Source organism: Phyllobates terribilis, unplaced genomic scaffold (assembly GCF_046119375.1).
Source record: "Phyllobates terribilis strain yellow unplaced genomic scaffold, ASM4611937v1 Scaffold_11__3_contigs__length_659146591, whole genome shotgun sequence".
Taxonomy (NCBI): domain Eukaryota; kingdom Metazoa; phylum Chordata; class Amphibia; order Anura; family Dendrobatidae; genus Phyllobates; species Phyllobates terribilis.
Genome location: NW_027362771.1, coordinates 448957114 through 448975565, shown reverse-complemented (window position 1 = coordinate 448975565; position 18452 = coordinate 448957114).

Below are 18452 nucleotides of genomic sequence, written 5' to 3'. Positions count from 1 at the left end.
TCCGGGTAGTTTTTCAGAAACCGCTGAACCATAAGGTTAAGCACATGGGCCAGGCATGGTACTTGTGTGAGCTCGCCTTGCCTCAAAGCCGCCACCAGATTCCGTCACCCATGACCATGCCTTGCTGTAGGTTCAGTGGTGTCAGCCACAGATCTGCCTGATCTTTCAGAGCTGTCCACAACTCTTCAGCATAATGTGATTTGTCACCTAAGCATATTAGCTTCAGTACAGCCTGTTGCCGCTTGGCCGAGGCAGTGTTGCAGTGCTTCCAACTTGCGACTGATGTGGTCATTTCGGAGATGGAGGAAGTGCAGGAGCTGTAGAATGTGATTGACCCAGGACCCGCAATCTTCGGCGTCGGGAGGACGTGTTCAGTTCCAAGGTCCGACTGGGTCGCGGCTTTCACTATATTAGCCCAGTGTACCGTCAGCGAGATGTACTGTCCTTGCCCACAAGCTCTTGTCCACATGTCCGTGGTTAGGTAGACTTTCCCAGTAACTGAAGGCACGTCTAATATTGTAGGACACGTGCTCGTGTAATGCGGAGACGGCACACCTGGAAAACTAGTGGCGGCTGGGGACCAAGTACCGAGGGATGGCTGCTACCATCAGGTTGCGGAAAGCTTCTGTCTCCATGAGCCTAAAAGGCAACATTTTGAGCGCAAGCATTCGAAAAATGTGTGAATTTAGTATTGTGGCCTGTGTGGCGTTGACTGCGTATTTGCGCTTGCGTTCCAAAGACTGGGGTAAGAACAACTGAACGCTGCACTGGAAAAAGGATATGGATGTGCTTGCTAAAGGTGCTAGTTGAGAGGGTTAAATGACAGGTGCAGGGCAGGAGGCAGCTTGGCATGCGCCATGGACAGGGCATTGGCGTGCACTCACTACAGCGGAAAAAGCAGTGTTGTCACCGGCTGACACTGTTGCTGGACCCTGGGGTTCGGCCCACTTAGTCGGGTGCTTTGCTGCCTTGTGTCTGATCATGCTGGTGGTGGTCAGGCTGCTAGTTTTGCTACTCCTGCTGATACTGGCCTGGCAGGTTGTGCAAATGGCCTTTTTGTGGTTATCTGCAGAGTCTTTAAAAAATAACCAGACTCAGGAATACCAAACAGTTGTACTGACAACTTCCGTCATGTTGGCATTACGAGGAACGCTTTCCCGCCTTGTTTCTGTGGCCACCACACTGCTTCTTCCTGCCTGTTGTGGTGCTATGCCTCCCTCCCCCTGTGTGCTTTTGTCTTTGCTCTGTGTGTCCCCTTTCCAGGTTGGATCAGTTACTATATCATCCACCACCTCGTCTTCCACTTCCGCACCCTGGTCTTCCTCCAGACTTTCTGGCAATTGTGTCTCATCATCCAACTCTTGTGACAGTAATTGCACTTTACCACCGTCACCTTCGTGTGACCGTGGCTGCTTCATTATTTTGGCATCGCTACACGCATTCTCCCCTTGACTTGCTTGAAGGTGGCCGAGTGAGAGGCCCGAATCTACAAATGGAAAAGTGCACAGCTCTTCTGAGTGTCCAAGTGTGGGATCAGTTGTCTCCAGGCGCTCGGCATGGTGGGAGGAAGGAGGATCGGGGTGAGGAATATGTGGTCTAGACTCACGTCTACTGAGACTTGACCGTGTGGAAGACAGGGTGGAGGTGGTTATGGCCAAGTGACTGGAAGCATTATGTGCTATCCAACCAATAACCTTTTCACACTGCTCTGTGTTCAATAGTGGTGCTCTGCGGTCCCTTATTAATTGGAACTGGAAGGTTGAGCGAGAAGATGTGGGTGTTTGTTGTGGCACAATTTCACCTTGCCCACGTCCACGTTCTTGGCCTCTGCATGCACCATCACCATCACGTCCACTTTCCTGTCCTTTGCCACACACCTTGCCCATTTTAAATGGACGAAAATATTTTCCACGTTCATGAGAAATGGCTGATTTTGAAATGCAATTATATGTGATATGTCTGAGAAAGAACCATTATTTTAAATATCAGGCCTGGAATTTACTAACATTATTTTATTCTACATGGAGACCTAATGTGAATAGCTTCACCGACACACTGCAACGGAATGAAAATATAAGAAATGTGTGATTTTAGAAGTCTTTTCGGTGATATGTCTGACAGAGAACCATGGCTTTAAATTGTAGGCCTGTAATTTACTAATATTATTCTACACGGGGACCTAGTGTGAACAGCTTCACCAACACACTGCAACAGAATGGAAAAAGAGGCCAGTATTTTCCATGTTCAGTTCAAATTTCTGGATTTTTATTGCTGTAATATGGAACAGATCTGGCTTTTTTCTGCACTGAGCAGAAAAATGGTGTACTCTGGATTGCTTTTTAAGTAAATAACCAGGATTAAGATAAAAAAAAAATTGCCCTGGCCCCTGATATCTGGGGCTGTCTAAAATTATCTGTATTTATTACAGTAGCCGCAGACAGGACGTTCAATGGACCCTCTTGTGCTGTATTATACACTACAGTCTGCCATATACATTGCCGGCCTGCCTAGCCCTGATATATATACACTGCTCAAAAAAATAAAGGGAACACTTAAACAACAGAATATACCTCCAAGTAAATCAAACTTCTGTGAAATCAAACTGTCCACTTAGGAAGCAACACTGATTCACAATCAATTTCACATGCTGTTGTGCTAATGGAATAGACAATAGATGGAAATTTTTGGCAATTATCAAGACACCCTCAATAAAGAAGCAGTTCTGCAGGTGGGGACCACAGACCAAATCTCAGTACCAATGCTTTCTGGTTTTGGTCACTTTTGAATGTTGGTTGTGCTTTCACACTCGTGGTAGCATGAGGCGAAGTCTACAACACACAGAAGTTGCTCAGGTAGTGCAGCTCATCAAAGATGGCACATCAATGCGAGCTGTGGCAAAAAGGTTTGCTGTGTCTGTCGGCGTAGTGTTCAGAGGCGAGAGGTGCTACCAAGAGACAGGCCAGTACACCAGGAGATGTGGAGAGGGTCGTAGGAGGGCAACAACCCAGCAGCAGGACCGCTGCCTCCGCCTTTGTGCAAGGAGGAACAGGAGGAGCACTGCCAGAGCTCTGCAAAATGACCTCCAGCAGGCCACAAATGTGTATGTGTCTGCAAAAATGGCTAGAAACCGACTCCATGAGGGTGGTATGAGGGCCCAAAGTCCACAGATGGGGGTTGTGCTCACAGCTTAACACCGTGCAGGACGCTTGGCATTTGCCACAGAACACCAGGATTGGCAAAGTCGCCACTGTCGCCCTGTGCTATTCACAGATGGAAGCAGGTTCACACTGAGCACATATGACAGACGTGACAGAGTCTGGAGACGCCGTGGAGAGTGATATGCTGCCTGCAACGTCCTTGAGCATGACCGGTTTTTGGCAGTGGGTCAGTAATTGTGTGGGGTGGCATTTCTTTGGAGTGCTGCACAGTCCTCCATGTGCTCGGCAGAGGTAGCCTGACTGCCATTAGGTACCAAGATGAGATCCTCAGACCCCTTGTGAGACCATATGCTGGTGCGGTTGGCCCTGGGTTCCTCCTAATGCAGGACAATGCCAGACCTCATGTGGCTGGAGTGTGTCAGCAGTTCCTGCAAGATGAAGGCATTGAAATTATGGACTAGCCCGCCCGTTCCCCAGAAGTGAATCCGATTGAGCACATCAGGGACATCATATTTCGCTCCATCCACCAACGTCATGCTGCACCACAGACTGTCCAGGAGTTGGCGGATGCTTTAGTCCAGGTCTGGGAGGAGATCCCACAGGAGACCATCCGCAACCTCATCACACACAGTGGTGGCCAAAAGTATTGGCACCCCTGCAATTCTGTCAGATAATAGTCAGTTTCTTCCTGAAAATGATTGCAATCACAAATTCTTTGGTATTATCTTCATTTAATTTGCTTGCAAGGAAAAAACACAAAAGAAAAAGAAGCAAAAATCAAATCATTGATCATTTCACACCAAACTCCAAAAATGGGCCACACAAAAGTATTGGCACCCTCAGCCTAATACTTGGTTGCACAAGCTTTAGCCAAAATAACTGCGAACAACCGCTTCCGGTAACCATCAATGAGTTTCTTACAATGCTCTGCTGAAATTGTAGACCATTCTTCTTTGGCAAACTGCTCCAGGTTCCTGATATTTGAAGGGTGCCTTCTCCAAACTGCCATTTTGAGGTCTCTCCACAGGTGTTCTATTGGATTCAGGTCTGGAATCATTGCTGGCCACCTTTGAAGTCTCCAGTGCTTTCTCTCAAACCATTTTATAGTGCTTTTGGAAGTGTATTTTGGGTCATTGTCCTGCTGGAAGACCCATGCCATGACCTCTGAGGGATAGAAAAAAGTGAGGGGTCGCTCACTGGTCTATTCGGGTGCTCTGAAGAAAAGAGTAATCTCAATTGCAAAAAGAACTTCGGCACTCCATACATGAAAATATAAGAAATATTGTATCTAGACTAATGTCACTTTGAAAAATGAAGGTTTTTAGCGCATAATTTGGCCAATTTATGTGTGCCCATCAACCACGACAAGGTCACCTTCGTATGATGGGAAACTACGCTACCACTGGATATGCCACTCTTGGGCTGTAAGCCTGTATGGACAATATGTCTCTGCTTGGGCTTTTAACCTACAATGTATGGGCTGGTAGAGCTAGTTAAAACCACCTGTGACTGAATGGGAGGGACACATGGTCAGAAAAAAGGCTGTCAAACTTCTAATAGTGTGAACACGTACCTGCTGCAATGCTCCAGGAGCGGGATCCCAAAAATGATTAATAGAAAAAAGAGAGGGGTCGCTCACTGGTCTATTTGGGTGCTCTGAAGAAAAGAGTAATCTCAATTGCAAAAAGAACTTCGGCACTCCATACATGAACATATAAGAAATATTGTATCTAGACTAATGTCACTTTGAAAAATGAAGGTTGTCGTGGTTGATGGGCACACATAAATTGGCCAAATTATGCGCTAAAAACCTTCATTTTTCAAAGTGACATTAGTCTAGATACAATATTTCTTATATGACCTCTGAGGGAGACCCAGCTTTCTCACACTGGGCCCTACATTATGCTGCAAAATTTGTTGGTAGTCTTCAGGCTTCATAATGCCATGCACACGGTCAAGCAGTCCAGTGCCAGAGGCAGCAAAGCAACCTCAAAACATCAGGGAACCTCCGCCATGATTGACTGTAGGGACCGTGTTCTTTTCTTTGAATGCCTCTTTTTTTTCCTGTACACTCTATGTTGATGCTTTTTCCCAAAAAGCTCTACTTTTGTCTCATCTGATCAGAGAACATTCTTCTAAAACATTCTAGGCTTTCTCAGGTAAGTTTTGGCAAACTCCAGCCTGGCTTTTTTATGTCTCAGGGTAAGAAGGGGGGTCTTCCTGGGTATCCTACCATACAGTCCCTTTTCATTCAGATGCCGACGGATAGTATGGGTTGACACTGTTGTACCTTTGGACTGCAGGGCAGTTTGAACTTGTTTGGATGTTAGTCGAGGTTCTTTATCCACCATCCGCACAATCTTGCGTTGAAATCTCTCGTCAATTTTTCTTTTCCGTCCACATCTAGGAAGGTTAGCCACAGTGCAATGGGCTTTAAACTTCTTGATGACACTGTTCACGGAAGACACAGGAACATTAAGGTCTTTGGAGATGGACTTGTTGCCTTGAGATTGCTCATGCTTCCTCACAATTTGGTTTCTCAAGTCCTCAGACAGTTCTTTGGTCTTCTTTCTTTTCTCCATGCTCAATGTGGTACACACAAGGACACAGGACAGAGGTTGAGTCAACTTTAATCCATGTTAACTGGCTGCAAGTGTGATTTAGTTATTGCCAATACCTGTTAGGTGCCACAGGTAAGTTACAGGTGCTGTTAATTACACGAATTAGAGAAGCATCACATGATTTTTCAAACAGTGCCAATACTTTTGTCCACCCCCTTTTTTAGGTTTGGTGTGGAATTATATCCAATTTGGCTTTAGGATAATTCTTTTTGTGTTTTTTCATTGAAGACAAATTAAATGAAGATAATAATACCAAAGAATTTGTGATTACAATCATTTTCAGGAAGAAAGTGAGTATTATCTGACAGAATTGCAGGGGTGCCAATTCTTTTCCCCACCACTGTGTATATATATATATGTTGCGTAATACCTAGACTAGCAGGATGCTCAGAGGACCCTCTTGTGCTGTATTATACACTGCAGTCTGCCACATACACAGTCTGCCTGCCTAGCACCGATTATATGCAGCTGGCTTAGTCCTCAGAAGGACTGTTAGTTGAGATGGTATAAATGTATGTTATGGAATAGCTATACTAACTATAAACAAGCAAATCTCTCCCTAGCTCAGCAGAACCTCTCCCTACTCTGCCCGATTCTGAGGTAGACTGTGACGAGCATGGCGGCGCCCCGTGTTATATACACCTGATGATGCTGTGAGGCAAGCCAATCACTGTAATGCCCACAAACAACATGGCTGCGGCATTATAGTGTTTGGCAGGCAATCCCTGCATAATTATTGGCTATCAAAAGAGTGCCAAACATGCAGGGAGGTGACTCGAGTTCCCACCAGAGCAACCCGGAAATACTCGCCGAGTGCCGAGCTCGTCGAGCACAGTGATGCTCAGGTGAGTACATAGCAGTAGCGAGCGCGTTCGCTCCTCACTAGTGCACATGTTTCTATTATACTTTTTCTCTGGTTATTCCACTTCTTGTTTTGGCTTACATATACTGATATAAAATACTGACCAAATACTGAAAGTGCGAATGTGGCCTAATACACAGATTCAATTGATAAAAGAGAAAAAAAGAGGAGAGGTGCCACAATCAATTTGATTGATCAGAGATCCATGCTGCATTTGAATTACAATTATGTAAAGCAAACTTAGCACTTGGAGGTGAAAATAATTGATATTTACTTGTGCAGGCAATCCAAAACAGATGTTTCGGTCCTAAAATCGACCTTCTTCAGTAACACGAATTGCACAGGTAAAAGGAAACCAGAAGTAACAGCACAAGTGACAGGCAGCAGAAGTTGCAGTGAATTACAATTAAACTTTTTTTTTCTTTATACATAAAGCATTATATAAATTATCAGCAAAACAGCACAATCATTTTTTACAGAAAAAAATTGAAATCAATGTCAGTCAGAGATGGCGTGCTTGCTAGTCTCAAATGACTTTGCTGCGTATCTGCATTCCTTTTGTAATCTTTTTTTGCAAAGGGGGAATAATTGTTACCTGAAAATATTTGCCTCCCAAAATGTGCATGTCACTAACAATTCTGTACATGCCCTTTTGTAGGTGCGTAGGTGCAGCATTTCTCGTCACATCCTTTTTGAGAAAGAGGGTGGGGTGAATGTTGTTAAAAAAATTAAAAAAAAATGTTGAAAAAATATAAACATTTAACTGTGCATGTTTGTATTTGCATATCTGTTTTACTAGAACAATTTTCCAATAATAAATGCCGCATTTTACTTCCTATACATGTACCTACTTTTCATATCTTGTTATGTCCTTTATAGCAAGGGTTGCATAATTGGAATTAAAGGAATTTTCAGCTAATTATATGGTTGTTCAAAATTGATGGAAAAAGAAAAGTTGGCAAGGGCAATGAATGGGGAAGTGTAAATGGAAAAAAAAAATCCATACCATGGCTAAGAACTTGGTAGCCTGTAGCAGCACCACCTCTTGCACCAGCTGTACAAGCAGTAGTACTGCCAAACGAAGGCTGCTAATGGTTTTCTTTGCCTTAGGCAAGTGTATTAGTGGGGAAGAAGTGGAATGCATTATGAAATTTATGGCACATCACTCATCTCTGTTACAGCAGGATGTTGTTACCTCTGACAGCAACACTGTCAGTTTGAGCCAGTGTTTTACACAGGATGATCAGCCTGATCACAGAAGACTAAGAGGGATAATTTTTGCAATAAATTGTGCTGTTTTATTAAATGGGCTTTTGGTTACTATGGGGTTACCATCCATTTCCATGGAGTTCACTTAGACATTGCTAAAGCTGTGTATGTGATAAAGAGCTTAAAGTGGTTGAATACAGTCTTAGGAGACCTCAGGGTGTTACACATAGCTTTTCAGGGCAATTAAAGGCTTTTTTGCAATTCATGGTATACACATTCTCTGCAAAATATTTTTTTAACAATCTGTCGAAACTTGCAAATTCAAACTTCAAAACAGTAGATTATTTATATATATATTATTTGTTGACTCTTACTGAGGTTCACTTCACTTGTCTAAAGTTAGATTTTTGTGAAATAACTTAAACCTTTCCATATGACAAATAAGGTATAATAGGTGACATCTAGAAATGACAAATATGTTTTAAAAGTACTGTATGTACTAGTCCCGTAATTACAGAGGTATCAAAGATTTTTGTTGGCAGATGTCATAAATAGTGTTGAGCCACCCCCCTAGTGTTCGGGTTTGGTTCGTCGAACACCGGGATGTTCGAGGAACTGTTCGTCGAACTGTTCGTCGAACACCGTTAAAACCAATGGCAGGCAAACAAAAACACATAGAAAACACCTTCAAAGGTGTCCAAAAGCTGACAAACTGCTCAGAAGACACTCTCTTTAAAAAAGCCGGCCGGCAAATTCAGCAGCGGCATACACCGGTACCCGACAATTTAGACAAGAAGGAATAGAGCATCACACATAGATTAGATAGAAACATGTCAGTCACACATATAAGAAGCACAGTAACAGTGTTGGTTACTGCACTTGTCATTTAGTGTAAAGGATTTATTAAAAAAAATAATAGTGTTTTCATGCACCGTCTCTTTAAAAAAGCCGGCCGGCAATTCAGCATCTGTACTCGACAATTTACAACAGAAAGATAGAGCATCACACATAGATTAGATAGATAGAAACATGTCAGTCAGATATATAATAAGTACAGTGATAGTGTTGATTACTGTACTTGTCATTTAGTGTTCAAAATAAAGGTTTTATTAAAAAAAAATTAGCGTGGCGTTCCCCGTAATTTTAGTCTGTAGCGGAGGTTAAGCAGACGGCTGGGGCAGATGTTTGAAGCTTGGGAAGGGGGTAATACCCACGGAGCTTCCCAGGCTACTAATATCAGCCCCCAGCTGAATAAGTAGCCTTTACTAGCTATTAAAATGGGGGACCCCCCAAAAAAATGACGTGGGGTCCCCCCTATTTTAATAGCTAGCAAAGGCTAGGCAGACAGCTGGGGGCTGATATTAATAGCTCAGGAAGGGTGCCATGATTATTGGCCCCCTCCCAGGCTAGAAACACCAGCCGTCAGCCGCCCCAGAAATGGCACATCCATAGGATGCGCCAATTCTGGCACTTAGCCTCGCTCTTCCCACTGCCCTGTAGCGGTGGCAGTGGGGTAATAGGGCTGGGGTTGATGTCAGCTTATAATGCCAGCTGACATCAAGCCCAGGTTAGTAATGGAGAGGCGTCTATAAGACACCCCCATTACTAACCCCATAGTGAAAGTTAAAAAAAACACAAACCCCCAGAATAAAGTCCTTTAATTGAAATAAACACACAATTCTTTATTGTTCTAAATTAAACCATACTTACCGTCACGCCCATTCCAGCTGAAGCCAACGATCTCCTGCAATAAAAATAAAATAAACCAACATCATCCTTACCTTTCGATGGTTCCCAGGACAGCTCCAGCTCTGCTACATCGAGATGACAGGCTGGACCGCAGCAGAACGCTGCCATTCAGCCTGTCAACCCGCAGACACTGAGAAGAGCAGGCTTGCTTCGCTCCTCAGTGTCTCGCTGTGACGACATCCAGATGAGCCGAGTTCATGTCCAATGAACTCAGTTCACCTCATGCATGTCACTGACAGCGTGGGAGAATTCTCCTGCACTCAACGCTTCAGCGTGAGAATTTTCCCACGCTGTCAGTGACGTGCATGAGGTGAGCCGAGTTCATTGGACATGACCTCGGCTCATCTGGATGCCGTCACAGAGAGACACTGAGGAGCGCAAGCATGCCTGCTCTTCTCAGTGTCTGTGGGATGACAGGCTGGATGGCAGCATTCTGCTGCGGTCCAGCCAGTCATCTCGATGTAGCAGAGCTGAAGCTGTCATGGGAACCATGGAAAGGTAAGGATGATGTTGCTTTATTAGTTTTCTTTTATTTCAGGAGATCGTTGGCTTCAGCTGGAATGGGCATGATGGTAAGTAAGGTTTAATTTAGAACAATAAAGAATTGTGTGTTTATTTCAATTAAAGGACTTTATTCTGGGTGTTGTGTTTTTTTTAAATACTTTACTAGAAATTCATGGCGGTCATGACTAATACTGGCGTGACCCCATGAATTTTGGGCTTAGGGCCAGCTGATAATACCAAGCTGGCCCTAACCCCTTTATTACCCAGTGAGCCACCGCACCAGGGCCCTGGATGAGTTGGGTACAGCGCCAGAAGATGGCGCTTCTATGAACGCGCCATTTTCCAGGGTGGCTGCGGACTGCAATTTGCAGCGGGGGGGTGGGCCGAGAAAGCTTGGGCCTCCCTGCGCTGCAGATTCCAGCCCCCAGCTGCCTAGTTGTACCTGGCTGGACACAAAAATAAGGCGAAGCCCCACGTATTTTTTTTTTAATTATTTCATGAAATTCATGAAATAATTAAGAAAAAAAGGCCTTCTCTATATTGTTGTGTCCGGCAAGGTACAAATAGGCAGCTGGTGGTTGGGGGCAGCCCGTTCCTGCCTGCTGTACCTGGCCGGACACAACAATATAGGGAAGGCCTTTTTTTCTTAATTATTTCATGAATTTCATGAAATAATTAAAAAAAATTGAAGTGGGGCTTCGCACTATATTTGTGTCCATCAAAGAAACCTAGGCCATATGCGTCTTGGTTTAAATGGAAGAAAAATAGAAAGACACATAAAATTAATTATTATTTATTTCAACAGTTTAAAATAGAAACAGGATTAAAAAACAAGTGCCCTCAGAATACATAACAAACATATTCCCTTAGCTAACCAAATACAGTGGTGGGGGGCCCTATATCAAAAAGGGTCAAAAAGGTATATTTCAACTGTAATAAATATTGTGCACAATTCCTATAAAAAGGGGGCTAATAATGATATAATAATTTGATAATTTAATATCGGTAAATAGTACAACCTGCAGATAAGTATAGTGCAAATGTGCCTGAAACAGTATCAAAATATGTAAATTAGCATTATATATATATATATATATATATATATATATATATATATATATATATATACACACACACATACACCCTAAGTTTATAAATAAATATATAAAGTGAAAAAGTGCATAAAGAGATTAGTGCATACAAAAATACACTTGCAGGTGTACCAGAAGAACAAAGGTAGTGCAATGATTGTAATTACATCTTATGCATCCCATTTAGCAAGTGCTAACAACAAGACCTGTCAGGTGGATGCATAGAAATAAAAGCACTGAAGTAATGTGTACACCTCAAAAGAGATTACTTACATAATGACCACCAAGGGAATAGCAAGGGGAGATATGCCGTCCTAAACCCCGACGACGCCGTTTCGCCTGTAGCTTTTTCAAAGGGGCGTGTACTGATGTGAGTCCAGGTGCAACTATATATCCGTGGACAACAGCTGTGTTTAATTAACATAGTGAGCCCATGGGATTGGAGTACTAACGGCGCATGTGTAGGTTACTAGGTAACTCATTCATAAACGGGAGCTTCCGTTGTCTAGCGCGTGACACTCAAGCGTGGAACGCATGCTGTGTCTATTGCGCAAGACCAGAAGTTCAATGAGCCCTTTCGCACACAAGCGCACTCTCCAATTATAAGATCTCCATATAGTAGTGGCGGTGTTCAAAGAAGGCGTGGTGTACTGAAGAAAGATACGTTGTCACAGCAAGTGAATACAATCAAAAGACACAAGATCCCCATATAGTAGTGGCGGTGTTCAAAGAAGGCGTGGTGTACTGAAGAAAGATACATTGTCACAGCAAGTGAATACAATCAAAAGATACAAGATCCCCATATAGTAGTGGCGGTGTTCAAAGAAGGCGTGGTGTACTGAAGAAAGATACATTGTCACAGCAAGTGAATACAATCAAAAGATGATATATATAAAAAAAAAAATAAAAAAATAAATAAATAGAATGTGCATAGTGAAATAATATTAATAGTAATAAATGAATTGATATAATAATATAATATAATAATGATGATAATAAAAATTATACACAAACACAATAATATAAGGTCCCAATTTAAGACTGAACGATTCGTCAGATATTCATTAATGTTCTTTCTTGTATATGGACCTCCAGGTCTGCATCCACTCTCCAAGCGAAGAACCCCGAAGACACCACGCACAAAAAAGGAGACCACCAGCACCCAGGCCAACCAAGAACCAGCAACAAATCCACACGGCACAAGGACCAGCACCAAGGTAAGAACTATATAACAATAAAGGTTTAAAATCAATAACAATAAAAGACGGAAATAAAAAACGCTTCAATATGATAAGGAAATTTATAAGGACCAAAATGTCTTCAATAATTCCATACAGGAAAAGAAAAGGCAAAAAAGCCACAATCTATATAAACTAATAGAAATATATATATATATATATATATATATATATATATATATATACTAGTGGGATTAAAGGGACAATTAATAATACGTATTATATATATATTAATGGGATTAAAGGAACAATTGATAATACATATGACAGAGGTCAATCAAGTCAATCACTTGATAGAAAAATGAGATGATTTATAATAAAGATAATTGGAATAAAGGGCCTATAAGTGTATTATAATTTAGTATAAAAATAGAATAAACAGATATGCAAATACCTAAATATTATTAGTATAAATTCATAAAAATAAAATAAAATAAGCAGATATACAAATACCTAAATATTATTATTAGTATAAATTTATAAAAAGGCCCCAAAGCCAAACTGCTCATTCAGTCCCTGGGGAGACAGTGTCCCAAGCCTAAAAATCCATCTGCTCTCAAGCCTGGCCAGGGCTTGACCAAGGTCGCCTCCCCTAATACCCAATTCAATTTGATCAATAGCTTTAATTTTTAGGCCACTAGGATCACTATTATGACACAATTTAAAATGTCTGGGGAGAGTACGAAGACCAACTATTTCCTCACTCAGAGCGGATTTCTCTATGTCCAAAACATGTTCACGTGTTCTTACCTTTAACTCACGAGTAGTGAGGCCGACATAGGGAACTCTGAATATACTAGGCCCATTACAAGAACGCAACAAAAGAAGTATGCAGAAATATTTTCCAAGAGACCGACTAGGAAACAAAATGATCGATTAAAGGTAGTAAACCTTTCTAATTTTCCTTTAACTGATATTCAAGAGAAAGTTTTAGAAAAGGGCTTAACTTTTTCTCCATCCTCACACCTAGACCAATTCACGGTGGTGAAGGACCTTCATTTATTTGCCCGAAAAATCATCCTTCAAAAACTTCATTTCACACCGGAATTAGACGTGATGTTCCCCACTGAACTTGAGAAACAAGCCTTAAGGGATCTTGAAGATCTTGAGGCTGAAAATACGTTAAAAGATGGAGGTAGGTTTCCTATGTCCTTGATCCAAAAATCAAAGGTTTTTCCCCCTTTGTCTACCTGTTCGGCCGTTGACATCTTTACTAAGATGGTAGCGGCCGATATTGAATCACTCTCATCCAGCCCTTGGATTAGATCAAATATGAATAGGGATGAGAAGATGGCCTTGCAGGGATTGCAAAATTTACCTGATGTGGTTATAAAGCCTGCTGACAAAGGTGGCAACCTTGTCATCTGGCCTAACCACTTATATGAAAAACAGGCTGCCAAGATACTAGATTTCCCGGGATGCTATCAAAAATTAACATTCAATCCTTTGTCTCAGTACCAAGTTCAGCTGATTGAAATATTGGAGAAAGCATTTATGGATAATATTATTCCGAAAAGGTTGGTTGATTTGATTAAGAAAACCAAACCTAAATTATCCACCTTTTATCTTTTACCTAAGCTCCACAAAGATCAGTTGGATCCACCTGGGAGACCTATTATTTCTGGAAATGGCAGCCTGTGTGACAGTATATGTACCATTTTGTATTATTACCTTCAGCCGTTGGTGCATACTCTCCCATCATATATTAAAGATTCTTCAGAAGCCCTCAAAAGATTGGACTCCATACAATTAGAATCAGGGTCTGTTATGGTGACGACTGACGTTGAGGCCTTGAACTCTTCAATTAAGCATGTGGATGGCTTGAAGGCAGTATCAGTGTTTTTGAATGAGAGCAACATAGACAAATCTATGTCGGCCCTAATCCTAATTTTACTCCAATTTGTACTAGAACATAATGTGTTTACTTTTAACAAGAAGATATATCTCCAGAAACAGGGTATTGCAATGGGGTCTTCTTGTGCCCCCTCCTATGCAAACCTGTTTCTGGGGTTATGGGAAAGGTACCTTTTTCACAATGATGAAGTCGATGGCATTCACCTGGTCCAGGGGTGGATGCGCTATATTGATGATATTTTGTTCATCTGGGAAGGTACCATTCCCCAGTTGGAAGTATTCACTGAGCAACTTAACAGGAATAACCTTAACATCAAACTCACCTATCAATACGGTAGAGTAGTTAATTTTTTGGATCTTCATATTACCAGCTCCCTTCATGGTCATATCATGACTGATATATACAGAAAGGCAACTGCCACTAATTCGATGCTACACAGTACTTCTTCTCATCCCCCCTCAACTATTAGGGGAATTCCAATTGGACAGTTCCTTAGGTTGAGGAGGATTTTTACTACTAAAGAATCTTTTCAAAAACAATCACAGGAGCTAACGAGACGATTTAAAAATCGGGGTTACAGTAACAGAAACATCAAAGCTGGTTATAAAAGAGCAGTTGGTACTAGTAGGGAACAGCTTCTTTATGGCTATCGAGGGATGAATACGCCTAGCCCGGATCAGGGTCAAATAAGATTCATAACCGACTACAATACACAGTGGTGTGAACTATTTGGGATCATTAAAAAACATTGGCAGGTATTAATGACAGATCCTGTATTACATAAAATTTTGCCCCCTATGCCATCTATGGTTGCAAGAAGATCCAAAAATTTGAAGGATCTCTTAGTCCATAGCCACTATGAAAAAGGGCCCCGTCCCCTATCAAAGACTAAGCTTGGCTTTTTCAAATGCAGTAAGTGCAAAGCCTGCAAAAATATGGTTGATGGCAGAGAGTTCACCAACTATGACAACACTAGGACCTTTGAAATTAGGAAACAATTGTCATGCAACTCTAAAGGGGTCATATATTATGCCTTATGCCCCTGTGAGAAAATCTATGTCGGCCTCACTACTCGTGAGTTAAAGGTAAGAACACGTGAACATGTTTTGGACATAGAGAAATCCGCTCTGAGTGAGGAAATAGTTGGTCTTCGTACTCTCCCCAGACATTTTAAATTGTGTCATAATAGTGATCCTAGTGGCCTAAAAATTAAAGCTATTGATCAAATTGAATTGGGTATTAGGGGAGGCGACCTTGGTCAAGCCCTGGCCAGGCTTGAGAGCAGATGGATTTTTAGGCTTGGCACACTGTCTCCCCAGGGACTGAATGAGCAGTTTGGCTTTGGGGCCTTTTTATAAATTTATACTAATAATAATATTTAGGTATTTGTATATCTGCTTATTTTATTTTATTTTTATGAATTTATACTAATAATATTTAGGTATTTGTATATCTGTTTATTCTATTTTTATACTAAATTATAATACACTTATAGGCCCTTTATTCCAATTATCTTTATTATAAATCATCTCATTTTTCTATCAAGTGATTGACTTGATTGACCTCTGTCATATGTATTATCAATTGTTCCTTTAATCCCATTAATATATATATAATACGTATTATTAATTGTCCCTTTAATCCCACTAGTATATATATATATATATATATATATATATATATATATATATATATATATATATATTTCTATTAGTTTATATAGATTGTGGCTTTTTTGCCTTTTCTTTTCCTGTATGGAATTATCGAAGACATTTTGGTCCTTATAAATTTCCTTATCATATTGAAGCGTTTTTTATTTCCGTCTTTTATTGTTATTGATTTTAAACCTTTATTGTTATATAGTTCTTACCTTGGTGCTGGTCCTTGTGCCGTGTGGATTTGTTGCTGGTTCTTGGTTGGCCTGGGTGCTGGTGGTCTCCTTTTTTGTGCGTGGTGTCTTCGGGGTTCTTCGCTTGGAGAGTGGATGCAGACCTGGAGGTCCATATACAAGAAAGAACATTAATGAATATCTGACGAATCGTTCAGTCTTAAATTGGGACCTTATATTATTGTGTTTGTGTATAATTTTTATTATCATCATTATTATATTATATTATTATATCAAATCATTTATTACTATTAATATTATTTCACTATGCACATTCTATTTATTTATTTTTTTTATTTTTTTTATATATATTATCTTTTGATTGTATTCACTTGCTGTGACAATGTATCTTTCTTCAGTACACCACGCCTTCTTTGAACACCGCCACTACTATATGGGGATCTTGTATCTTTTGATTGTATTCACTTGCTGTGACAACGTATCTTTCTTCAGTACACCACGCCTTCTTTGAACACCACCACTACTATATGGAGATCTTATAATTGGAGAGTGCGCTTGTGTGCGAAAGGGCTCATTGAACTTCTGGTCTTGCGCAATAGACACAGCATGCGTTCCACGCTTGCGTGTCACGCGCTAGACAACGGAAGCTCCCGTTTATGAATGAGTTACCTAGTAACCTACACATGCGCCGTTAGTACTCCAATCCCATGGGCTCACTATGTTAATTAAACACAGCTGTTGTCCACGGATATATAGTTGCACCTGGACTCACATCAGTACACGCCCCTTTGAAAAAGCTACAGGCGAAACGGCGGCGTCGGGGTTTAGGACGGCATATCTCCCCTTGCTATTCCCTTGGTGGTCATTATGTAAGTAATCTCTTTGGAGGTGTACACATTACTTCTGTGCTTTTATTTTTATGCATCCACCTGACAGGTCTTGTTGTTAGCACTTACTAAATGGGATTCATAAGATGTAATTACAACCATTGCACTACCTTTGTTCTTCTGGTACACCTGCAAGTGTATTTTTGTATGCACTAATCTCTTTATGCACTTTTTCACTTTATATATTTATTTATAAACTTAGGGTGTATGTATATATATATATATATATATATATATATATATATATATATATATATATATATATATATATGTGTATATATATGTTAATTTACATATTTTGATACTGTTTCAGGCACATTTGCACTTTACTTATCTGCAGGTTGTACTATTTACCGATATTAAAATATCAAATTATTATAGCATTATTAGCCCCCTTTTTATAGGAATTGTGCACAATATTTATTACAGTTGTAATATACCTTTTTGACCCTTTTTGATATAGGGCCCCCCACCACTGTATTTGTTTAGCTAAGGGAATATGTTTGTTATGTATTCTGAGGGCACTTGTTTTTTAATCCTGTTTCTATTTTAAACTGTTGAAATAAATAATAATTAATTTTATGTGTCTTTCTATTTTTCTTCCATTTAAACCAAGGCGCATATGGCCTAGGTTTCTTTGATGGTGATATATTTATTGGAAGCATATAAGTTTGTGACCTTTTGTGGTATACTATATTTGTGTCCAGACAGGTACAGCAGGCAGGAACGGGCTGCCCCCAACCAACAGCCGCCTATTTGTACCTGGCCGGACACAACAATGTAGGGAAGGCCTTTTTTTCTTAATTATTTCATGAAATAATTTAAAGAAAATTGACGTGGGGCTTCGCCCTGTTTTTGTGTCCAGCCAGGTATAACTAGGCAGCTGGTGGCTGGAATCCGCAGCGCAGGAGGACCAAGCTTTCTGGGCCACCCCCGCTGCAAATTGCAGTCCGCAGCCACCCCGGAAAATGGCGCGTTCATAGAAGCGCCATCTTCTGGCGCTGTACCCAACTCATCCAGGGCCCTGGTGCGGTGGCTCACTGGGTAATAAAGGGGTTAGGGCCAGCTTGGTATTATGAGCTGGCCCTAAGCCCGAAATTCATGGGGTCACGCCAATATTAGACATGACCACCATGAATTTCTAGTAAAGTATTTAAAAAAAACACAACACCAAGAAAAAAGTCCTTTAATTGAAATAAACACACAATTCTTTATTGTTCTAAATTAAACCATACTTACCGTCACGCCCATTCCAGCTGAAGCCAACGATCTCCTGCAATAAAAGAAAAATAATAAAGCAACATCATCCTTACCTTTCCATGGTTCCCATGACAGCTTCAGCTCTGCTACATCGAGATGACAGGCTGGACCGCAGCAGAACGCTGCCATCCAGCCTGTCATCCCGAAGACACTGAGAAGCGCAGGCTTG